We start from the raw sequence: 25462 nt of genomic DNA, 5'->3' as shown, positions 1-25462 counted from the left end.
GTCACACAGAAAAAGAAACATCATAAGATATCAGTAATACACGGAATGTAAACTTGGCTACACAGGAACTGAATTACAGAACAGAACAGGGTCTCAAATTTAGAAAACCAACTTATGCTTGCTTAAGGGGAAAGGTGAGTTGGGGTGCTGCATAAAACCAGAGATTGAAATGAGCACAGATAAAGTTCCTTAAGTCAAATATGGAATAGACAAGAGCTACACCTTGCTCAACGAAATGGACTCAACACCGCATATTAAACGCCTAAGAATGTACCTGACTAGTAAGTATCTTAAAACCTATGGATTGCTATGTCTCCGAAAGAGAATCAAGCATGTGTACAGGGGAATAAACGCAGCAGTGATAGGATTGGAGAGGTTCGGTGAGCAAATGAAGACCCTTTGAAGTCATATTGCATGGTACCCATTCCACGGGTTTCAACTACCCAGGTTTTAGGTATTCTTCCTTCAGCTAAAACATGCATGTGGAACCTAGAGTATGATCAACCATGTGATCGGGAGACGTGTTCAAATATGTCTCAGTTTTCCTCCCCTGGTACTCGGGTGCAACATTCCAGACGCTTTACTAACACTCTCCCCACTTGGAGAGTCAGCGCCTTTAACCTCCTGTTTGGCCCAGTTTGCAATTTCTGCGGAAGATGAACAGGAATAGCGAGAACCAATGAGAGGCTAGCTGGAGGTGTCTGGACGGGCAAATTTAACTCTCATTTCCCACCAGGAGGCGGAAATAACCAAAGGCTCAGCGTGCCGTGCCAGAACCAGATTAGGGCCTGAAGCCATCCTGCGGTGTTGCGGCCAGGTCACAAGAAAGCGAGTTGAAGAAAGGAGCTCAGGGGCACTGTAATTCACAAACCTGCAGAGTTATAAATGACAGCTATCGTCCAAAAATAGACTGAAGTAAGGCTGCCAAGAGGACTTGAAAGCGGGGCAGAATTGCAGGAAACCGATTTCAGGAGGTAGACTGGAATTGCATTGAAAGCATAGGAAAAGAGGCAGAACGTCCACAATGATGCACTTGGCCAAAAAGGGCGTATGCGTTTTTTCCTGAATATATTCAGGAAAAAACGCATACGCCCTTTTTGGCCAACCAAGCAAGCTTGCAAAGGAAATCTGCACTACAATGAAGTCTCACTTCCCCCCGGTCAAAAGGGCCATCTGAAAAAAGTGTAAAATCCAGAAAGGCAGGACAGGCCATGGAGAACTGGGAGCCTTGTTATGCTGATGGGCGGGATGTAAATTGCCAACAACCACTCGGGAGAAGTGTATGGTGTTTCCTGAAACAACTAAAAAACAAAGCAACAGAGCCTAGGGCACTGCCACTTATGGTCCTATAGCTTAGGGAAATTAAAATCAAAAAGACACAGCCACCCCAAAGTTTGGAACGGCTCTGTTTACAAGAACCTCGTTTACAGTACAAGTTCAACATCGCAGAAAGTGAAAAATGGATAAAGAACTTGTGGTACTTACGTACAATGCAGTATCACTCAGCAATGAAATCTATGTCATCAGGCCCGTAGCAGCATAATGAGTGGATTCAGGTATGATGATTCTAACTGAAATAAGTCACACAGAAAAAGAAACATCATAAGATATCAGTAATACACGGAATGTAAACTTGGCTACACAGGAACTGCATTCCAAAACACAACAGGGTCTCAAATTTAGAAAACCAACTTATGCTTGCTTAAGGGTAAAGGTGAGTTGGGGTGCTGCATAAAACCAGAGATTGAAATGAGCACAGATAAAGTTCCTTAAGCCAAATATGGAATAGACAAGAGCTACTCCTTGCTCAACGAAATGGACTCAAAACCCCATATTAAACGCCTAAGAATGTACCTGACTAGTAAGTATCTTAAAACCTATGGATTGCTATGTCTCCGAAAGAGAATCAAGCATGTGTACAGGGGCATAAACGCAGCAGTGATAGGATTGGAGAGGTTCGGTGAGCAAATGAAGACCCTTTGAAGTCATATTGCATGGTACCCATTCCACGGGTTTCAACTACCCAGGTTTTAGGTATTCTTCCTTCAGCTAAAACATGCATGTGGAACCTAGAGTATGATCAACCATGTGATCGGGAGACGTGTTCAAATATGTCTCAGTTTTCCTCCCCTGGTACTCGTGTGCAACATTCCAGACGCTTTACTAACACTCTCCCCACTTGGAGAGTCAGCGCCTTTAACCTCCTGTTTGGCCCAGTTTGCAATTTCTGCGGAAGATGAACAGGAATAGCGAGAACCAATGAGAGGCTAGCTGGAGGTGTCTGGACGGGCAAATTTAACTCTCATTTCCCACCAGGAGGCGGAAATAACCAAAGGCTCAGCGTGCCGTGCCGGAACCACATTAGGGCCTGAAGCCATCCTGCGGTGTTGCAGCCAGGTCACAAGAAAGCGAGTTGAAGAAAGGAGCTCAGGGGCACTGTAATTCACAAACCTGCAGAGTTATAAATGACAGCTATCGTCCAAAAATAGACTGAAGTAAGGCTGCCAAGAGGACTTGAAAGCGGGGCAGAATTGCAGGAAACCGATTTCAGGAGGTAGACTGGAATTGCATTGAAAGCATAGGAAAAGAGGCAGAACGTCCACAATGATGCACTTGGCCAAAAAGGGCGTATGCGTTTTTTCCTGAATATATTCAGGAAAAAACGCATACGCCCTTTTTGGCCAACCAAGCAAGCTTGCAAAGGAAATCTGCACTACAATGAAGTCTCACTTCCCCCCGGTCAAAAGGGCCATCTGAAAAAAGTGTAAAATCCAGAAAGGCAGGACAGGCCATGGAGAACTGGGAGCCTTGTTATGCTGATGGGCGGGATGTAAATTGCCAACAACCACTCGGGAGAAGTGTATGGTGTTTCCTGAAACAACTAAAAAACAAAGCAACAGAGCCTAGGGCACTGCCACTTATGGTCCTATAGCTTAGGGAAATTAAAATCAAAAAGACACAGCCACCCCAAAGTTTGGAACGGCTCTGTTTACAAGAACCTCGTTTACAGTACAAGTTCAACATCGCAGAAAGTGAAAAATGGATAAAGAACTTGTGGTACTTACGTACAATGCAGTATCACTCAGCAATGAAATCTATGTCATCAGGCCCGTAGCAGCATAATGAGTGGATTCAGGTACGATGATTCTAACTGAAATAAGTCACACAGAAAAAGAAACATCATAAGATATCAGTAATACACGGAATGTAAACTTGGCTACACAGGAACTGCATTCCAAAACACAACAGGGTCTCAAATTTAGAAAACCAACTTATGCTTGCTTAAGGGTAAAGGTGAGTTGGGGTGCTGCATAAAACCAGAGATTGAAATGAGCACAGATAAAGTTCCTTAAGCCAAATATGGAATAGACAAGAGCTACTCCTTGCTCAACGAAATGGACTCAACACCCCATATTAAACGCCTAAGAATGTACCTGACTAGTAAGTATCTTAAAACCTATGGATTGCTATGTCTCCGAAAGAGAATCAAGCATGTGTACAGGGGCATAAACGCAGCAGTGATAGGATTGGAGAGGTTCGGTGAGCAAATGAAGACCCTTTGAAGTCATATTGCATGGTACCCATTCCACGGGTTTCAACTACCCAGGTTTAAGGTATTCTTCCTTCAGCTAAAACATGCATGTGGAACCCAAGTATGATCAACCATGTGAACGGGAGACGTGTTCAAATATGTCTCAGTTTTCCTCCCCTGGTACTCGGGTGCAACATTCCAGACGCTTTACTAACACTCTCCCCACTTGGAGAGTCAGCGCCTTTAACCTCCTGTTTGGCCCAGTTTGCAATTTCTGTGGAAGATGAACAGGAATAGCGAGAACCAATGAGAGGCTAGCTGGAGGTGTCTGGACGGGCAAATTTAACTCTCATTTCCCACCAGGAAGAGGAATTAACCAAAGGCTCAGCGTGCCGTACCGGAACCAGATTAGGGCCTGAAGACATCCTGCGGTGTTGCGGCCAGCTCAAAAGAAAACGAGTTGAAGAAAGGAGCTCAGGGGCACTGTAATTCACAAACCTGCAGAGTTATAAATGACAGCTATCGTCCAAAAATAGACTGAAGTAAGGCTGCCAAGAGGACTTGAAAGCGGGGCAGAATTGCAGGAAACCGATTTCAGGAGGTAGACTGGAATTGCATTGAAAGCATAGGAAAAGAGGCAGAACGTCCACAATGATGCACTTGGCCAAAAAGGGCGTATGCGTTTTTTCCTGAATATATTCAGGAAAAAACGCATACGCCCTTTTTGGCCAACCAAGCAAGCTTGCAAAGGAAATCTGCACTACAATGAAGTCTCACTTCCCCCCGGTCAAAAGGGCCATCTAAAAAAAGTGTAAAATCCAGAAAGGCAGGACAGGCCATGGAGAACTGGGAGCCTTGTTATGCTGATGGGCGGGATGTAAATTGCCAACAACCACTCGGGAGAAGTGTATGGTGTTTCCTGAAACATCTAAAAAACAAAGCAACAGAACCTAGGGCACTTCCACTTATGGTCCTATAGCTTAGGGAAATTAAAATCAAAAAGACACAGCCACCCCAAAGTTTGGGACGCCTCTGTTTACAAGAACCTCGTTTACAGTACAAGTTCAACATCGCAGAAAGTGAAAAATGGATAAAGAAGTTGTGGTATTTACTTACAAAGCAATATCACTCAGCAATGAAATCTATGTCATCAGGCCCTTAGCATCACAATGAGTGGATTCAGGTATGATGATTCTAACTGAAGTAAGTCACACAGAAAATGAAACATCATAAGATATCAGTAATACACGGAATGTAAACTTGGCTACACAGGAACTGAATTACAGAACAGAACAGGGTCTCAAATTTAGAAAACCAACTTATGCTTGCTTAAGGGGAAAGGTGAGTTGGGGTGCTGCATAAAACCAGAGATTGAAATGAGCACAGATAAAGTTCCTTAAGTCAAATATGGAATAGACAAGAGCTACTCCTTGCTCAACGAAATGGACTCAACACCGCATATTAAACGCCTAAGAATGTACCTGACTAGTAAGTATCTTAAAACCTATGGATTGCTATGTCTCCGAAAGAGAATCAAGCATGTGTACAGGGGCATAAACGCAGCAGTGATAGGATTGGAGAGGTTCGGTGAGCAAATGAAGACCCTTTGAAGTCATATTGCATGGTACCCATTACACGGGTCTCAACTCTCCAGGTTTAAGGTATTCTTCCTTCAGCTAAAACATGCATGTGGAACCCAAGTATGATCAACCATGTGAACGGGAGATGTGTTCAAATATGTCTCAGTTTTCCTCCCCTGGTACTCGGGTGCAACATTCCAGACGCTTTACTAACACTCACCCCACTTGGAGAGTCAGCGCCTTTAACCTCCTGTTTGGCCCAGTTTGCAATTTCTGCGGAAGATGAACAGGAATAGTGAGAACCAATGAGAGGCTAGCTGGAGGTGTCTGGACGGGCAAATTTAACTCTCATTTCCCACCAGGAAGAGGAAATAACCAAAGGCTCAGCGTGCCGTACCGGAACCAGATTAGGGCCTGAAGCCATCCTGCGGTGTTGCGGCCAGCTCAAAAGAAAGCGAGTTGAAGAAAGGAGCTCAGGGGCACTGTAATTCACAAACCTGCAGAGTTATAAATGACAGCTATCGTCCAAAAATATACTGAAGTAAGGCTGCCAAGAGGACTTGAAAGCGGGGCAGAATTGCAGGAAACCGATTTCAGGAGGTAGACTGGAATTGCATTGAAAGCATAGGAAAAGAGGCAGAACGTCCACAATGATGCACTTGGCCAAAAAGGGCGTATGCGTTTTTTCCTGAATATATTCAGGAAAAAACGCATACGCCCTTTTTGGCCAACCAAGCAAGCTTGCAAAGGAAATCTGCACTACAATGAAGTCTCACTTCCCCCCGGTCAAAAGGGCCATCTGAAAAAAGTGTAAAATCCAGAAAGGCAGGACAGGCCATGGAGAACTGGGAGCCTTGTTATGCTGATGGGCGGGATGTAAATTGCCAACAGACACTCGGGAGAAGTGTATGGTGTTTCCTGAAACATCTAAAAAACAAAGCAACAGAACCTAGGGCACTTCCACTTATGGTCCTATAGCTTAGGGAAATTAAAATCAAAAAGACACAGCCACCCCAAAGTTTGGAACGGCTCTGTTTACAAGAACCTCGTTTACAGTACAAGTTCAACATCGCAGAAAGTGAAAAATGGATAAAGAAGTTGTGGTATTTACTTACAAAGCAATATCACTCAGCAATGAAATCTGTGTCATCAGGCCCTTAGCAGCACAATGAGTGGATTCAGGTATGATGATTCTAACTGAAGTAAGTCACACAGAAAAAGAAACATCATAAGATATCACTAATACACGGAATGTAAACTTGGCTACACAGGAACTGAATTACAGAACAGAACAGGGTCTCAAATTTAGAAAACCAACTTATGCTTACTTAAGGGGAAAGGTGAGTTGGGGTGCTGCATAAAACCAGAGATTGAAATGAGCACAGATAAAGTTCCTTAAGCCAAATATGGAATAGACAAGAGCTACTCCTTGCTCAACGAAATGGACTCAAAACCCCATATTAAACGCCTAAGAATGTACCTGACTAGTAAGTACCTTAAAACCTATGGATTGCTATGTCTCCGAAAGAGAATCAAGCATGTGTACAGGGGCATAAACGCAGCAGTGATAGGATTGGAGAGGTTCGGTGAGCAAATGAAGACCCTTTGAAGTCATATTGCATGGTACCCATTCCACGGGTTTCAACTACCCAGGTTTTAGGTATTCTTCCTTCAGCTAAAACATGCATGTGGAACCCAGAGTATGATCAACCATGTGATCGGGAGACGTGTTCAAATATGTCTCAGTTTTCCTCCCCTGGTACTCGGGTGCAACATTCCAGACGCTTTACTAACACTCTCCCCACTTGGAGAGTCAGCGCCTTTAACCTCCTGTTTGGCACAGTTTGCAATTTCTGCGGAAGATGAACAGGAATAGCGAGAACCAATGAGAGGCTAGCTGGAGGTGTCTGGACGGGCAAATTTAACTCTCATTTCCCAACAGGAAGAGGAAATAACCAAAGGCTCAGCGTGCCGTGCCGGAACCAGATTAGGGCCTGAAGCCATCCTGCGGTGTTGCGGCCAGGTCACAAGAAAGCGAGTTGAAGAAAGGAGCTCAGGGGCACTGTAATTCACAAACCTGCAGAGTTATAAATGACAGCTATCGTCCAAAAATAGACTGAAGTAAGGCTGCCAAGAGGACTTGAAAGCGGGGCAGAATTGCAGGAAACCGATTTCAGGAGGTAGACTGGAATTGCATTGAAAGCATAGGAAAAGAGGCAGAACGTCCACAATGATGCACTTGGCCAAAAAGGGCGTATGCGTTTTTTCCTGAATATATTCAGGAAAAAACGCATACGCCCTTTTTGGCCAACCAAGCAAGCTTGCAAAGGAAATCTGCACTACAATGAAGTCTCACTTCCCCCCGGTCAAAAGGGCCATCTGAAAAAAGTGTAAAATCCAGAAAGGCAGGACAGGCCATGGAGAACTGGGAGCCTTGTTATGCTGATGGGCGGGATGTAAATTGCCAACAACCACTAGGGAGAAGTGTATGGTGTTTCCTGAAACATCTAAAAAACAAAGCAACAGAACCTAGGGCACTTCCACTTATGGTCCTATAGCTTAGGGAAATTAAAATCAAAAAGACACAGCCACCCCAAAGTTTGGAACGGCTCTGTTTACAAGAACCTCGTTTACAAGAACCTCGTTCAACATCGCAGAAAGTGAAAAATGGATAAAGAAGTTGTGGTATTTACTTACAAAGCAATATCACTCAGCAATGAAATCTGTGTCATCAGGCCCTTAGCAGCACAATGAGTGGATTCAGGTATGATGATTCTAACTGAAATAAGTCACACAGAAAAAGAAACATCATAAGATATCAGTAATACACGGAATGTAAACTTGGCTACACAGGAACTGAATTACAGAACAGAACAGGGTCTCAAATTTAGAAAACCAACTTATTCTTGCTTAAGGGTAAAGGTGAGTTGGGGTGCTGCATAAAACCAGAGATTGAAATGAGCACAGATAAAGTTCCTTAAGCCAAATATGGAATAGACAAGAGCTACTCCTTGCTCAACGAAATGGACTCAACACCGCATATTAAGCGCCTAAGAATGTACCTGACTAGTAAGTATCTTAAAACCTATGGATTGCTATGTCTCCGAAAGAGAATCAAGCATGTGTACAGGGGCATGAACGCAGCAGTGATAGGATTGGAGAGGTTTGGTGAGCAAATGAAGACCCTTTGAAGTCATATTGAATGGTACCCATTATACGGGTCTTAACTCTCCAGGTTTAAGGTATTCTTCCTTCAGCTAAAACATGCATGTGGAACCCAAGTATGATCAACCATGTGATCAGGAGATGTGTTCAAATATGTCTCAGTTTTCCTCCCCTGGTACTCGGGTGCAACATTCCAGATGCTTTACTAACACTCTCCCCACTTGGAGAGTCAGCACCTTTTACCTCCTGTTTGGCCCAGTATGCAATTTCTGCGGAAGATGAACAGGAATAGCGAGAACCAATGAGAGGCTAGCTGGAGGTGTCTGGACGGGCAAATTTAACTCTCATTTCCCACCAGGAGGCGGAAATAACCAAAGGCTCAGCGTGCCGTGCCGGAACCACATTAGGGCCTGAAGCCATCCTGCGGTGTTGCGGCCAGGTCACAAGAAAGCGAGTTGAAGAAAGGAGCTCAGGGGCACTGTAATTCACAAACCTGCAGAGTTATAAATGACAGCTATCGTCCAAAAATAGACTGAAGTAAGGCTGCCAAGAGGACTTGAAAGCGGGGCAGAATTGCAGGAAACCGATTTCAGGAGGTAGACTGGAATTGCATTGAAAGCATAGGAAAAGAGGCAGAACGTCCACAATGATGCACTTGGCCAAAAAGGGCGTATGCGTTTTTTCCTGAATATATTCAGGAAAAAACGCATACGCCCTTTTTGGCCAACCAAGCAAGCTTGCAAAGGAAATCTGCACTACAATGAAGTCTCACTTCCCCCCGGTCAAAAGGGCCATCTGAAAAAAGTGTAAAATCCAGAAAGGCAGGACAGGCCATGGAGAACTGGGAGCCTTGTTATGCTGATGGGCGGGATGTAAATTGCCAACAACCACTCGGGAGAAGTGTATGGTGTTTCCTGAAACAACTAAAAAACAAAGCAACAGAGCCTAGGGCACTGCCACTTATGGTCCTATAGCTTAGGGAAATTAAAATCAAAAAGACACAGCCACCCCAAAGTTTGGAACGGCTCTGTTTACAAGAACCTCGTTTACAGTACAAGTTCAACATCGCAGAAAGTGAAAAATGGATAAAGAACTTGTGGTACTTACGTACAATGCAGTATCACTCAGCAATGAAATCTATGTCATCAGGCCCGTAGCAGCATAATGAGTGGATTCAGGTACGATGATTCTAACTGAAATAAGTTGCACAGAAAAAGAAACATCATAAGATATCACTAATACACGGAATGTAAACTTGGCTACACAGGAACTGAATTCCAAAACAGAATAGGTTCTCAAATTTAGAAAACCAACTTATGCTTGCTTAAGGGGAAAGGTGAGTTGGGGTGCTGCATAAAACCAGAGATTGAAATGAGCACAGATAAAGTTCCTTAAGTCAAATATGGAATAGACAAGAGCTACTCCTTGCTCAACGAAATGGACTCAACACCGCATATTAAACGCCTAAGAATGTACCTGACTAGTAAGTATCTTAAAACCTATGGATTGCTATGTCTCCGAAAGAGAATCAAGCATGTGTACAGGGGCATAAACGCAGCAGTGATAGGATTGGAGAGGTTCGGTGAGCAAATGAAGACCTTTTGAAGTCATATTGCATTGTACCCATTCCACGGGTTTCAACTACCCAGGTTTTAGGTATTCTTCCTTCAGCTAAAACATGCATGTGGAACCCAGAGTATGATCAACCATGTGATTGGGAGACGTGTTCAAATATGTCTCAGTTTTCCTCCCCTGGTACTCGGGTGCAACATTCCAGACGCTTTACTAACACTCTCCCCACTTGGAGAGTCAGCGCCTTTAACCTCCTGTTTGGCCCAGTTTGCAATTTCTGCGGAAGATGAACAGGAATAGCGAGAACCAATGAGAGGCTAGCTGGAGGTGTCTGGACGGGCAAATTTAACTCTCATTTCCCACCAGGAAGAGGAAATAACCAAAGGCTCAGCGTGCCGTGCCGGAACCAGATTAGGGCCTGAAGCCATCCTGCGGTGTTGCGGCCAGGTCACAAGAAAGCGAGTTGAAGAAAGGAGCTCAGGGGCACTGTAATTCACAAACCTGCAGAGTTATAAATGACAGCTATCGTCCAAAAATAGACTGAAGTAAGGCTGCCAAGAGGACTTGAAAGCGGGGCAGAATTGCAGGAAACCGATTTCAGGAGGTAGACTGGAATTGCATTGAAAGCATAGGAAAAGAGGCAGAACGTCCACAATGATGCACTTGGCCAAAAAGGGCGTATGCGTTTTTTCCTGAATATATTCAGGAAAAAACGCATACGCCCTTTTTGGCCAACCAAGCAAGCTTGCAAAGGAAATCTGCACTACAATGAAGTCTCACTTCCCCCCGGTCAAAAGGGCCATCTGAAAAAAGTGTAAGATCCAGAAAGGCAGGACAGGCCATGGAGAACTGGGAGCCTTGTTATGCTGATGGGCGGGATGTAAATTGCCAACAACCACTCGGGAGAAGTGTATGGTGTTTCCTGAAACATCTAAAAAACAAAGCAACAGAACCTAGGGCACTTCCACTTATGGTCCTATAGCTTAGGGAAATTAAAATCAAAAAGACACAGCCACCCAAAAGTTTGGAACGGCTCTGTTTACAAGAACCTCGTTTACAGTACAAGTTCAACATCGCAGAAAGTGAAAAATGGATAAAGAACTTGTGGTACTTACGTACAATGCAGTATCACTCAGCAATGAAATCTATGTCATCAGGCCCGTAGCAGCATAATGAGTGGATTCAGGTACGATGATTCTAACTGAAATAAGTCACACAGAAAAAGAAACATCATAAGATATCAGTAATACACGGAATGTAAACTTGGCTACACAGGAACTGCATTCCAAAACAGAACAGGGTCTCAAATTTAGAAAACCAACTTATGCTTGCTTAAGGGGAAAGGTGAGTTGGGGGGCTGCATAAAACCAGAGATTGCAATGAGCACAGATAAAGTTCCTTAAGCCAAATATGGAATAGACAAGAGCTACTCCTTGCTCAACGAAATGGACTCAAAACCCCATATTAAACGCCTAAGAATGTACCTGACTAGTAAGTATCTTAAAACCTATGGATTGCTATGTCTCCGAAAGAGAATCAAGCATGTGTACAGGGGCATAAACGCAGCAGTGATAGGATTGGAGAGGTTCGGTGAGCAAATGAAGACCCTTTGAAGTCATATTGCATGGTACCCATTCCACGGGTTTCAACTACCCAGGTTTTAGGTATTCTTCCTTCAGCTAAAACATGCATGTGGAACCCAGAGTATGATCAACCATGTGATCGGGAGACGTGTTCAAATATGTCTCAGTTTTCCTCCCCTGGTACTCGGGTGCAACATTCCAGACGCTTTACTAACACTCTCCCCACTTGGAGAGTCAGCGCCTTTAACCTCCTGTTTGGCCCAGTTTGCAATTTCTGCGGAAGATGAACAGGAATAGCGAGAACCAATGAGAGGCTAGCTGGAGGTGTCTGGACGGGCAAATTTAACTCTCATTTCCCAACAGGAAGAGGAAATAACCAAAGGCTCAGCGTGCCGTGCCGGAACCAGATTAGGGCCTGAAGCCATCCTGCGGTGTTGCGGCCAGCTCAAAAGAAAGCGAGTTGAAGAAAGGAGCTCAGGGGCACTGTAATTCACAAACCTGCAGAGTTATAAATGACAGCTATCGTCCAAAAATAGACTGAAGTAAGGCTGCCAAGAGGACTTGAAAGCGGGGCAGAATTGCAGGAAACCGATTTCAGGAGGTAGACTGGAATTGCATTGAAAGCATAGGAAAAGAGGCAGAACGTCCACAATGATGCACTTGGCCAAAAAGGGCGTATGCGTTTTTTCCTGAATATATTCAGGAAAAAACGCATACGCCCTTTTTGGCCAACCAAGCAAGCTTGCAAAGGAAATCTGCACTACAATGAAGTCTCACTTCCCCCCGGTCAAAAGGGCCATCTGAAAAAAGTGTAAAATCCAGAAAGGAAGGATAGGCCATGGAGAGCTGGGAGCCTTGTTATGCTGATGGGCGGGATGAAAATTGCCAACAACCACTCGGGAGAAGTGTATGGTGTTTCCTGAAACATCTAAAAAACAAAGCAACAGAACCTAGGGCACTTCCACTTATGGTCCTATAGCTTAGGGAAATTAAAATCAAAAAGACACAGCCACCCCAAAGTTTGGAACGGCTCTGTTTACAAGAACCTCGTTTACAGTACAAGTTCAACATCGCAGAAAGTGAAAAATGCATAAAGAAGTTGTGGTATTTACTTACAAAGCAATATCACTCAGCAATGAAATCTGTGTCATCAGGCCCTTAGCAGCACAATGAGTGGATTCAGGTATGATGATTCTAACTGAAATAAGTCACACAGAAAAAGAAACATCATAAGATATCAGTAATACACGGAATGTAAACTTGGCTACACAGGAACTGAATTACAGAACAGAACAGGGTCTCAAATTTAGAAAACCAACTTATGCTTGCTTAAGGGTAAAGGTGAGTTGGGGTGCTGCATAAAACCAGAGATTGAAATGAGCACAGATAAAGTTCCTTAAGTCAAATATGGAATAGACAAGAGCTACTCCTTGCTCAACGAAATGGACTCAACACCGCATATTAAGCGCCTAAGAATGTACCTGACTAGTAAGTATCTTAAAACCTATGGATTGCTATGTCTCCGAAAGAGAATCAAGCATGTGTACAGGGGCATAAACGCAGCAGTGATAGGATTGGAGAGGTTCGGTGAGCAAATGAAGACCCTTTGAAGTCATATTGCATGGTACCCATTCCACGGGTTTCAACTACCCAGGTTTTAGGTATTCTTCCTTCAGCTAAAACATGCATGTGGAACCCAGAGTATGATCAACCATGTGATCGGGAGACGTGTTCAAATATGTCTCAGTTTTCCTCCCCTGGTACTCAGGTGCAACATTCCAGACGCTTTACTAACACTCTCCCCACTTAGAGAGTCAGCGCCTTTAACCTCCTGTTTGGCTCAGTTTGCAATTTCTGCGGAAGATGAACAGGAATAGTGAGAACCAATGAGAGGCTAGCTGGAGGTGTCTGGACGGGCAAATTTAACTCTCATTTCCCACCAGGAAGAGGAAATAACCAAAGGCTCAGCGTGCCGTACCGGAACCAGATTAGGGCCTGAAGCCATCCTGCGGTGTTGCGGCCAGCTCAAAAGAAAGCGAGTTGAAGAAAGGAGCTCAGGGGCACTGTAATTCACAAACCTGCAGAGTTATAAATGACAGCTATCGTCCAAAAATAGACTGAAGTAAGGCTGCCAAGAGGACTTGAAAGCGGGGCAGAATTGCAGGAAACCGATTTCAGGAGGTAGACTGGAATTGCATTGAAAGCATAGGAAAAGAGGCAGAACGTCCACAATGATGCACTTGGCCATAAAGGGCGTATGCGTTTTTTCCTGAATATATTCAGGAAAAAACGCATACGCCCTTTTTGGCCAACCAAGCAAGCTTGCAAAGGAAATCTGCACTACAATGAAGTCTCACTTCCCCCCGGTCAAAAGGGCCATCTGAAAAAAGTGTAAAATCCAGAAAGGCAGGACAGGCCATGGAGAACTGGGAGCCTTGTTATGCTGATGGGCGGGATGTAAATTGCCAACAACCACTCGGGAGAAGTGTATGGTGTTTCCTGAAACATCTAAAAAACAAAGCAACAGAGCCTAGGGCACTGCCACTTATGGTCCTATAGCTTAGGGAAATTAAAATCAAAAAGACACAGCCACCTCAAAGTTTGGAACGGCTCTGTTTACAAGAACCTCGTTTACAGTACAAGTTCAACATCGCAGAAAGTGAAAAATGGATAAAGAAGTTGTGGTATTTACTTACAAAGCAATATCACTCAGCAATGAAATCTGTGTCATCAGGCCCTTAGCAGCACAATGAGTGGATTCAGGTATGATGATTCTAACCGAAATAAGTCACACAGAAAAAGAAACATCATAAGATATCAGTAATACACGGAATGTAAACTTGGCTACACAGGAACTGAATTACAGAACAGAACAGGGTCTCAAATTTAGAAAACCAACTTATTCTTGCTTAAAGGTAAAGGTGAGTTGGGGTGCTGCATAAAACCAGAGATTGAAATGAGCACAGATAAAGTTCCTTAAGCCAAATATGGAATAGACAAGAGCTACTCCTTGCTCAACAAAATGGACTCAACACCCCATATTAAACGGCTAAGAATGTACCTGACTAGTAAGTATCTTAAAACCTATGGATTGCTATGTCTCCAAAAGAGAATCAAGCATGTGTACAGGGGCATAAACGCAGCAGTGATAGGATTGGAGAGGTTCGGTGAGCAAATGAAGACCCTTTGAAGTCATATTGCATGGTACCCATTCCACGGGTTTCAACTACCCAGGTTTAATGTATTCTTCCTTCAGCTAAAACATGCATGTGGAACCTAGAGTATGATCAACCATGTGATCGGGAGATGTGTTCAAATATGTCTCAGTTTTCCTACCCTGGTACTCGGGTGCAACATTCCAGACGCTTTACTAACACTCTCCCCACTTGGAGAGTCAGTCCCTTTAACCTCCTGTTTGGCCCAGTTTGCAATTTCTGCGGAAGATGAACAGGAATAGCGAGAACCAATGAGAGGCTAGCTGGAGGTGTCTGGACGGGCAAATTTAACTCTCATTTCCCACCAGGAAGAGGAATTAACCAAAGGCTCAGCGTGCCGTACCGGAACCAGATTAGGGCCTGAAACCATCCTGCGGTGTTGCGGCCAGGTCACAAGAAAGCGAGTTGAAGAAAGGAGCTCAGGGGCACTGTAATTCACAAACCTGCAGAGTTATAAATGACAGCTATCGTCCAAAAATAGACTGAAGTAAGGCTGCCAAGAGGACTTGAAAGCGGGGCAGAATTGCAGGAAACCGATTTCAGGAGGTAGACTGGAATTGCATTGAAAGCATAGGAAAAGAGGCAGAACGTCCACAATGATGCACTTGGCCAAAAAGGGCGTATGCGTTTTTTCCTGAATATATTCAGGAAAAAACGCATACGCCCTTTTTGGCCAACCAAGCAAGCTTGCAAAGGAAATCTGCATTACAATGAAGTCTCACTTCCCCCCGGTCAAAAGGGCCATCTGAAAAAAGTGTAAAATCCAGAAAGGTAACAGGCCATTGAGAACTGGGAGCCTTGTTATGCTGATGGGCGGGATGTAAATTGCCAACAGACACTCTGGAGAAGTGTATGGTGTTTCCTGAAACATCTAAAAAACAAAGCAACAGAGCCTAGGGCACTTCCACTTATGGTCCTATAGCTTAGGGAAATTAAAATCAAAAAGACACAGCCACCCCAAAGTTTGGAACGGCTCTGTTTACAAGAACCTCGTTTACAGTACAAGTTCAACATCGCAGAAAGTGAAAAATGGATAAAGAACTTGTGGTACTTACGTACAATGCAGTATCACTCAGCAATGAAATCTATGTCATCAGGCCCGTAGCAGCATAATGAGTGGATTCAGGTACGATGATTCTAACTGAAATAAGTTGCACAGAAAAAGAAACATCATAAGATATCACTAATACACGGAATGTAAACTTGGCTACACAGGAACTGAATTCCAAAACAGAACAGGTTCTCAAATTTAGAAAACCAACTTATGCTTGCTTAAGGGGAAAGGTGAGTTGGGGTGCTGCATAAAACCAGAGATTGAAATGAGCACAGATAAAGTTCCTTAAGCCAAATATGGAATAGACAAGAGCTACTCCTTGCTCAACGAAATGGACTCAACACCGCATATTAAACGCCTAAGAATGTACCTGACTAGTAAGTATCTTAAAACCTATGGATTGCTATGTCTCCGAAAGAGAATCAAGCATGTGTACAGGGGCATGAACGCAGCAGTGATAGGATTGGAGAGGTTCGGTGAGCAAATGAAGACCCTTTGAAGTCATATTGCATGGTACCCATTCCACGGGTTTCAACTACCCAGGTTTAATGTATTCTTCCTTCAGCTAAAACATGCATGTGGAACCTAGAGTATGATCAACCATGTGATCGGGAGATGTGTTCAAATATGTCTCAGTTTTCCTACCCTGGTACTCGGGTGCAACATTCCAGACGCTTTACTAACACTCTCCCCACTTGGAGAGTCAGTCCCTTTAACCTCCTGTTTGGCCCAGTTTGCAATTTCTGCGGAAGATGAACAGGAATAGCGAGAACCAATGAGAGGCTAGCTGGAGGTGTCTGGACGGGCAAATTTAACTCTCATTTCCCACCAGGAAGAGGAATTAACCAAAGGCTCAGCGTGCCGTACCGGAACCAGATTAGGGCCTGAAACCATCCTGCGGTGTTGCGGCCAGGTCACAAGAAAGCGAGTTGAAGAAAGGAGCTCAGGGGCACTGTAATTCACAAACCTGCAGAGTTATAAATGACAGCTATCGTCCAAAAATAGACTGAAGTAAGGCTGCCAAGAGGACTTGAAAGCGGGGCAGAATTGCAGGAAACCGATTTCAGGAGGTAGACTGGAATTGCATTGAAAGCATAGGAAAAGAGGCAGAACGTCCACAATGATGCACTTGGCCAAAAAGGGCGTATGCGTTTTTTCCTGAATATATTCAGGAAAAAACGCATACGCCCTTTTTGGCCAACCAAGCAAGCTTGCAAAGGAAATCTGCATTACAATGAAGTCTCACTTCCCCCCGGTCAAAAGGGCCATCTGAAAAAAGTGTAAAATCCAGAAAGGTAACAGGCCATTGAGAACTGGGAGCCTTGTTATGCTGATGGGCGGGATGTAAATTGCCAACAGACACTCTGGAGAAGTGTATGGTGTTTCCTGAAACATCTAAAAAACAAAGCAACAGAGCCTAGGGCACTTCCACTTATGGTCCTATAGCTTAGGGAAATTAAAATCAAAAAGACACAGCCACCCCAAAGTTTGGAACGGCTCTGTTTACAAGAACCTCGTTTACAGTACAAGTTCAACATCGCAGAAAGTGAAAAATGGATAAAGAACTTGTGGTACTTACGTACAATGCAGTATCACTCAGCAATGAAATCTATGTCATCAGGCCCGTAGCAGCATAATGAGTGGATTCAGGTACGATGATTCTAACTGAAATAAGTTGCACAGAAAAAGAAACATCATAAGATATCACTAATACACGGAATGTAAACTTGGCTACACAGGAACTGAATTCCAAAACAGAACAGGTTCTCAAATTTAGAAAACCAACTTATGCTTGCTTAAGGGGAAAGGTGAGTTGGGGTGCTGCATAAAACCAGAGATTGAAATGAGCACAGATAAAGTTCCTTAAGCCAAATATGGAATAGACAAGAGCTACTCCTTGCTCAACGAAATGGACTCAACACCGCATATTAAACGCCTAAGAATGTACCTGACTAGTAAGTATCTTAAAACCTATGGATTGCTATGTCTCCGAAAGAGAATCAAGCATGTGTACAGGGGCATAAACGCAGCAGTGATAGGATTGGAGAGGTTCGGTGAGCAAATGAAGACCCTTTGAAGTCATATTGCATGGTACCCATTCCACGGGTTTCAACTACCCAGGTTTTAGGTATTCTTCCTTCAGCTAAAACATGCATGTGGAACCCAGAGTATGATCAACCATGTGATCGGGAGACGTGTTCAAATATGTCTCAGTTTTCCTCCCCTGGTACTCGGGTGCAACATTCCAGACGCTTTACTAACACTCTCCCCACTTGGAGAGTCAGCGCCTTTAACCTCCTGTTTGGCCCAGTTTGCAATTTCTGCGGAAGATGAACAGGAATAGCGAGAACCAATGAGAGGCTAGCTGGAGGTGTCTGGACGGGCAAATTTAACTCTCATTTCCCACCAGGAAGAGGAAATAACCAAAGGCTCAGCGTGCCGTACCAGAACCAGATTAGGGCCTGAAGCCATCCTGCGGTGTTGCGGGCAGCTCAAAAGAAAGCGAGTTGAAGAAAGGAGCTCAGGGGCACTGTAATTCACAAACCTGCAGAGTTATAAATGACAGCTATCGTCCAAAAATAGACTGAAGTAAGGCTGCCAAGAGGACTTGAAAGCGGGGCAGAATTGCAGGAAACCGATTTCAGGAGGTAGACTGGAATTGCATTGAAAGCATAGGAAAAGAGGCAGAACGTCCACAATGATGCACTTGGCCAAAAAGGGCGTATGCGTTTTTTCCTGAATATATTCAGGAAAAAACGCATACGCCCTTTTTGGCCAACCAAGCAAGCTTGCAAAGGAAATCTGCACTACAATGAAGTCTCACTTCCCCCCGGTCAAAAGGGCCATCTGAAAAAAGTGTAAAATCCAGAAAGGCAGGACAGGCCATGGAGAACTGGGAGCCTTGTTATGCTGATGGGCGGGATGTAAATTGCCAACAACCACTCGAGAGAAGTGTATGGTGTTTCCTGAAACATCTAAAAAACAAAGCAACAGAACCTAGGGCACTTCCACTTATGGTCCTATAGCTTAGGGAAATTAAAATCAAAAAGACACAGCCACCCCAAAGTTTGGAACGGCTCTGTTTACAAGAACCTCGTTTACAGTACAAGTTCAACATCGCAGAAAGTGAAAAATGGATAAAGAAGTTGTGGTATTTACTTACAAAGCAATATCACTCAGCAATGAAGTCTGTGTCATCAGGCCCTTAGCAGCACAATGAGTGGATTCAGGTATGATGATTCTAACTGAAGTAAGTCACACAGAAAAAGAAACATCATAAGATATCAGTAATACACGGAATGTAAACTTGGCTACACAGGAACTGAATTACAGAACAGAACAGGGTCTCAAATTTAGAAAACCAACTTATGCTTGCTTAAGGGGAAAGGTGAGTTGGGGTGCTGCATAAAACCAGAGATTGAAATGAGCACAGATAAAGTTCCTTAAGTCAAATATGGAATAGACAAGAGCTACTCCTTGCTCAACGAAATGGACTCAACACCGCATATTAAACGCCTAAGAATGTACCTGACTAGTAAGTATCTTAAAACCTATGGATTGTTATGTCTCTGAAAGAGAATCAAGCATGTGTACAGGGGAATAAACGCAGCAGTGATAGGATTGGAGAGGTTCGGTGAGCAAATGAAGACCCTTTGAAGTCATATTGCATGGTACCCATTCCACGGGTTTCAACTACCCAGGTTTAAGGTATTCTTCCTTCAGCTAAAACATGCATGTGGAACCTAGAGTATGATCAACCATGTGATCGGGAGACGTGTTCAAATATGTCTCAGTTTTCGTACCCTGGTACTCGGGTGCAACATTCCAGACGCTTTACTAACACTCTCCCGACTTGGAGAGTCAGTCCCTTTAACCTCCTGTTTGGCCCAGTTTGCAATTTCTGCGGAAGATGAACAGGAATAGCGAGAACCAATGAGAGGCTAGCTGGAGGTGTCTGGACGGGCAAATTTAACTCTCATTTCCCACCAGGAAGAGGAATTAACCAAACGCTCAGCGTGCCGTGCCGGAACCAGATTAGGGCCTGAAGCCATCCTGCGGTGTTGCGGCCAGCTCAAAAGAAAGCGAGTTGAAGAAAGGAGCTCAGGGGCACTGTAATTCACAAACCTGCAGAGTTATAAATGACAGCTATCGTCCAAAAATAGACTGAAGTAAGGCTGCCAAGAGGACTTTAAAGCGGGGCAGAATTGCAGGAAACCGATTTCAGGAGGTAGACTGGAATTGCATTGAAAGCATAGGAAAAGAGGCAGAACGTCCACAATGATGCACTTGGCCAAAAAGGGCGTATGCGTTTTTTCCTGAATATATTCAGGAAAAAACGCATATGCCCTTTTTGGCCAACCAAGCAAGCTTGCAAAGGAAATCTGCACTACAATGAAGTCTCACTTCCCCCCGGTCAAAAGGGCCATCTGAAAAAAGTGTAAAATCCAGAAAGGCAGGACAGGCCATGGAGAACTGGGAGCCTTGTTATGCTGATGGGCGGGATGTAAATTGCCAACAACCACTCGGGAGAAGTGTATGGTGTTTCCTGAAACATCTAAAAAACAAACCAACAGAACCTAGGGCACTTCCACTTATGGTCCTATAGCTTAGGGAAATTAAAATCAAAAAGACACAGCCACCCCAAAGTTTGGAACGGCTCTGTTTACAAGAACCTCGTTTACAGTACAAGTTCAACATCGCAGAAAGTGAAAAATGGATAAAGAAGTTGTGGTATTTATTTACAAAGCAATATCACTCAGCAATGAAATCTGTGTCATCAGGCCCTTAGCAGCACAATGAGTGGATTCAGGTATGATGATTCTAACTGAAATAAGTCACACAGAAAAAGAAACATCATAAGATATCAGTAATACACGGAATGTAAACTTGGCTACACAGGAACTGAATTACAGAACAGAACAGGGTCTCAAATTTAGAAAACCAACTTATGCTTGCTTAAGGGTAAAGGTGAGTTGGGGTGCTGCATAAAACCAGAGATTGAAATGAGCACAGATAAAGTTCCTTAAGCCAAATATGGAATAGACAAGAGCTACTCCTTGCTCAACGAAATGGACTCAACACCGCATATTAAGCGCCTAAGAATGTACCTGACTAGTAAGTATCTTAAAACCTATGGATTGCTATGTCTCCGAAAGAGAATCAAGCATGTGTACAGGGGCATAAACGCAGCAGTGATAGGATTGGAGAGTTTCGGTGAGCAAATGAAGACCCTTTGAAGTCATATTGCATGGTACCCATTACACGGGTCTTAACTCTCCAGGTTTAAGGTATTCTTCCTTCAGCTAAAACATGCATGTGGAACCCAAGTATGATCAACCATGTGAACGGGAGACGTGTTCAAATATGTCTCAGTTTTCCTCCCCTGGTACTCGGGTGCAACATTCCAGACGCTTTACTAACACTCTCCCCACTTGGAGAGTCAGCGCCTTTAACCTCCTGTTTGGCCCAGTTTGCAATTTCTGCGGAAAATGAACAGGAATAGCGAGAACCAATGAGAGGCTAGCTGGAGGTGTCTGGACGGGCAAATTTAACTCTCATTTCCCACCAGGAGGCGGAAATAACCAAAGGCTCAGGGTGCCGTGCCGGAACCAGATTAGGGCCTGAAGCCATCCTGCGGTGTTGCGGCCAGGTCACAAGAAAGCGAGTTGAAGAAAGGAGCTCAGGGGCACTGTAATTCACAAACCTGCAGAGTTATAAATGACAGCTATCGTCCAAAAATAGACTGAAGTAAGGCTGCCAAGAGGACTTGAAAGCGGGGCAGAATTGCAGGAAACCAATTTCAGGAGGTAGACTGGAATTGCATTGAAAGCATAGGAAAAGAGGCAGAACGTCCACAATGATGCACTTGGCCAAAAAGGGCGTATGCGTTTTTTCCTGAATATATTCAGGAAAAAACGCATACGCCCTTTTTGGCCAACCAAGCAAGCTTGCAAAGGAAATCTGCACTACAATGAAGTCTCACTTCCCCCCGGTCAAAAGGGCCATCTGAAAAAAGTGTAAAATCCAGAAAGGTAACAGGCCATTGAGAACTGGGAGCCTTGTTATGCTGATGGGCGGGATGTAAATTGCCAACAGACACTCGGGAGAAGTGTATGGTGTTTCCTGAAACATCTAAAAAACAAAGCAACAGAGCCTAGGGCACTTCCACTTATGGTCCTATAGCTTAGGGAAATTAAAATCAAAAAGACACAGCCACCCCAAAGTTTGGAACGGCTCTGTTTACAAGAACCTCGTTTACAGTACAAGTTCAACATCGCAGAAAGTGAAAAATGGAAAAAGAACTTGTGGTACTTACATACAATGCAGTATCACTCAGCAATGAAATCTATGTCATCAGGCCCGTAGCAGCATAATGAGTGGATTCAGGTACGATGATTCTAACTGAAATAAGTTGCACAGAAAAAGAAACATCATAAGATATCACTAATACACGGAATGTAAACTTGGCTACACAGGAACTGAATTCCAAAACAGAACAGTGTCTCAAATTTAGAAAACCAACTTATGCTTGCTTAAGGGGAAAGGTGAGTTGGGGTGCTGCATAAAACCAGAGATTGAAATGAGCACAGATAAAGTTCCTTAAGCCAAATATGGAATAGACAAGAGCTACTCCTTGCTCAACGAAATGGACTCAACACCGCATATTAAACGCCTAAGAATGTACCTGACTAGTAAGTATCTTAAAACCTATGGATTGCTATGTCTCCGAAAGAGAATCAAGCATGTGTACAGGGGCATAAACGCAGCAGTGATAGGATTGGAGAGGTTCGGTGAGCAAATGAAGACCCTTTGAAGTCATATTGCATGGTACCCATTCCACGGGTTTCAACTACCCAGGTTTTAGGTATTCTTCCTTCAGCTAAAACATGCATGTGGAACCCAGAGTATGATCAACCATGTGATCGGGAGACGTGTTCAAATATGTCTCAGTTTTCCTCCCCTGGTACTCGGGTGCAACATTCCAGACGCTTTACTAACACTCTCCCCACTTGGAGAGTCAGCGCCTTTAACCTCCTGTTTGGCCCAGTTTGCAATTTCTGCGGAAGATGAACAGGAATAGTGAGAACCAATGAGAGGCTAGCTGGAGGTGTCTGGACGGGCAAATTTAACTCTCATTTCCCACCAGGAAGAGGAAATAACCAAAGGCTCAGCGTGCCGTGCCGGAACCAGATTAGGGCCTGAAGCCATCCTGCGGTGTTGCGGCCAGCTCAAAAGAAAGCGAGTTGAAGAAAGGAGCTCAGGGGCACTGTAATTCACAAACCTGCAGAGTTATAAATGACAGCTATCGTCCAAAAATAGACTGAAGTAAGGCTGCCAAGAGGACTTGAAAGCGGGGCAGAATTGCAGGAAACCGATTTCAGGAGGTAGACTGGAATTGCATTGAAAGCATAGGAAAAGAGGCAGAACGTCCACAATGATGCACTTGGCCAAAAAGGGCGTATGCGTTTTTTCCTGAATATATTCAGGAAAAAACGCATACGCCCTTTTTGGCCAACCAAGCAAGCTTGCAAAGGAAATCTGCACTACAATGAAGTCTCACTTCCCCCCGGTCAAAAGGGCCATCTGAAAAAAGTGTAAAATCCAGAAAGGCAGGACAGGCCATGGAGAACTGGGAGCCTTGTTATGCTGATGGGCGGGATGTAAATTGCCAACAACCACTCGGGAGAAGTGTATGGTGTTTCCTGAAACATCTAAAAAACAAAGCAACAGAGCCTAGGGCACTGCCACTTATGGTCCTATAGCTTAGGGAAATTAAAATCAAAAAGACACAGCCACCCCAAAGTTTGGAATGGCTCTGTTTACAAGAACCTCGTTTACAGTACAAGTTCAACATCGCAGAAAGTGAAAAATGGATAAAGAAGTTGTGGTATTTACTTACAAAGCAATATCACTCAGCAATGAAATCTGTGTCATCAGGCCCTTAGCAGCACAATGAGTGGATTCAGGTATGATGATTCTAACTGAAATAAGTCACACAGAAAAAGAAACATCATAAGATATCAGTAATACACGGAATGTAAACTTGGCTACACAGGAACTGAATTACAGAACAGAACAGGGTCTCAAATTTAGAAAACCAACTTATTCTTGCTTAAGGGTAAAGGTGAGTTGGGGTGCTGCATAAAACCAGAGATTGAAATGAGCACAGATAAAGTTCCTTAAGTCAAATATGGAATAGACAAGAGCTACTCCTTGCTCAACGAAATGGACTCAACACCCCATATTAAACGCCTAAGAATGTAACTGACTAGTAAGTATCTTAAAACCTATGGATTGCTATGTCTCCAAAAGAGAATCAAGCATGTGTACAGGGGCATGAACGCAGCAGTGATAGGATTGGAGAGGTTCGGTGAGCAAATGAAGACCCTTTGAAGTCATATTGCATGGTACCCATTCCACGGGTTTCAACTACCCAGGTTTAATGTATTCTTCCTTCAGCTAAAACATGCATGTGGAACCTAGAGTATGATCAACCATGTGATCGGGAGACGTGTTCAAATATGTCTCAGTTTTCCTCCCCTGGTACTCGGGTGCAACATTCCAGACGCTTTACTAACACTCTCCCGACTTGGAGAGTCAGTCCCTTTAACCTCCTGTTTGGCCCAGTTTGCAATTTCTGCGGACGATGAACAGGAATAGCGAGAACCAATGAGAGGCTAGCTGGAGGTGTCTGGACGGGCAAATTTAACTCTCATTTCCCACCAGGAAGAGGAATTAACCAAAGGCACAGCATGCCGGGCCGGAACCAGATTAGGGCCTGAAGCCATCCTGCGGTGTTGCGGCCAGGTCACAAGAAAGCGAGTTGAAGAAAGGAGCTCAGGGGCACTGTAATTCACAAACCTGCAGAGTTATAAATGACAGCTATCGTCCAAAAATAGACTGAAGTAAGGCTGCCAAGAGGACTTGAAAGCGGGGCAGAATTGCAGGAAACCGATTTCAGGAGGTAGACTGGAATTGCATTGAAAGCATAGGAAAAGAGGCAGAACGTCCACAATGATGCACTTGGCCAAAAAGGGCGTATGCGTTTTTTCCTGAATATATTCAGGAAAAAACGCATACGCCCTTTTTGGCCAACCAAGCAAGCTTGCAAAGGAAATCTGCATTACAATGAAGTCTCACTTCCCCCCGGTCAAAAGGGCCATCTGAAAAAAGTGTAAAATCCAGAAAGGTAACAGGCCATTGAGAACTGGGAGCCTTGTTATGCTGATGGGCGGGATGTAAATTGCCAACAACCACTCGGGAGAAGTGTATGGTGTTTCCTGAAACATCTAAAAAACAAAGCAACAGAGCCTAGGGCACTTCCACTTATGGTCCTATAGCTTAGGGAAATTAAAATCAAAAAGACACAGCCACCCCAAAGTTTGGAACGGCTCTGTTTACAAGAACCTCGTTTACAGTACAAGTTCAACATCGCAGAAAGTGAAAAATGGATAAAGAACTTGTGGTACTTACGTACAATGCAGTATCACTCAGCAATGAAATCTATGTCATCAGGCCCGTAGCAGCATAATGAGTGGATTCAGGTACGATGATTCTAACTGAAATAAGTTGCACAGAAAAAGAAACATCATAAGATATCACTAATACACGGAATGTAAACTTGGCTACACAGGAACTGAATTCCAAAACAGAACAGGTTCTCAAATTTAGAAAACCAACTTATGCTTGCTTAAGGGGAAAGGTGAGTTGGGGTGCTGCATAAAACCAGAGATTGAAATGAGCACAGATAAAGTTCCTTA

The 25462-nt window shown here is 43.9% G+C and overlaps 1 long non-coding RNA gene across 50 annotated transcripts in view; it reads right to left on the bottom strand.

The window, feature by feature from the left end:
* The window catches only part of LOC307185334, a 3778167-nt gene that overhangs the window by 1977056 nt on the left and 1775649 nt on the right, over window positions 1–25462 (bottom strand). The window contains exon 5 of one of the 50 annotated variants that reach the window (XR_013828011.1): window positions 22014–22099. The exons of 48 other annotated variants lie outside the window; for them this stretch is intronic. This is a non-coding gene — a long non-coding RNA (uncharacterized lncRNA). The remainder of the gene's footprint in view (window positions 1–22013; window positions 22100–25462) is intronic. One more of the 50 variants, XR_013828012.1, reaches the window with a different exon arrangement.

This window comes from Stenella coeruleoalba, assembly GCF_951394435.1.
Source record: "Stenella coeruleoalba genome assembly, chromosome: 4".
In the NCBI taxonomy this organism is placed as follows: Eukaryota; Metazoa; Chordata; class Mammalia; order Artiodactyla; family Delphinidae; genus Stenella; species Stenella coeruleoalba.
This window is presented reverse-complemented; position numbering and strand designations above follow the sequence as displayed.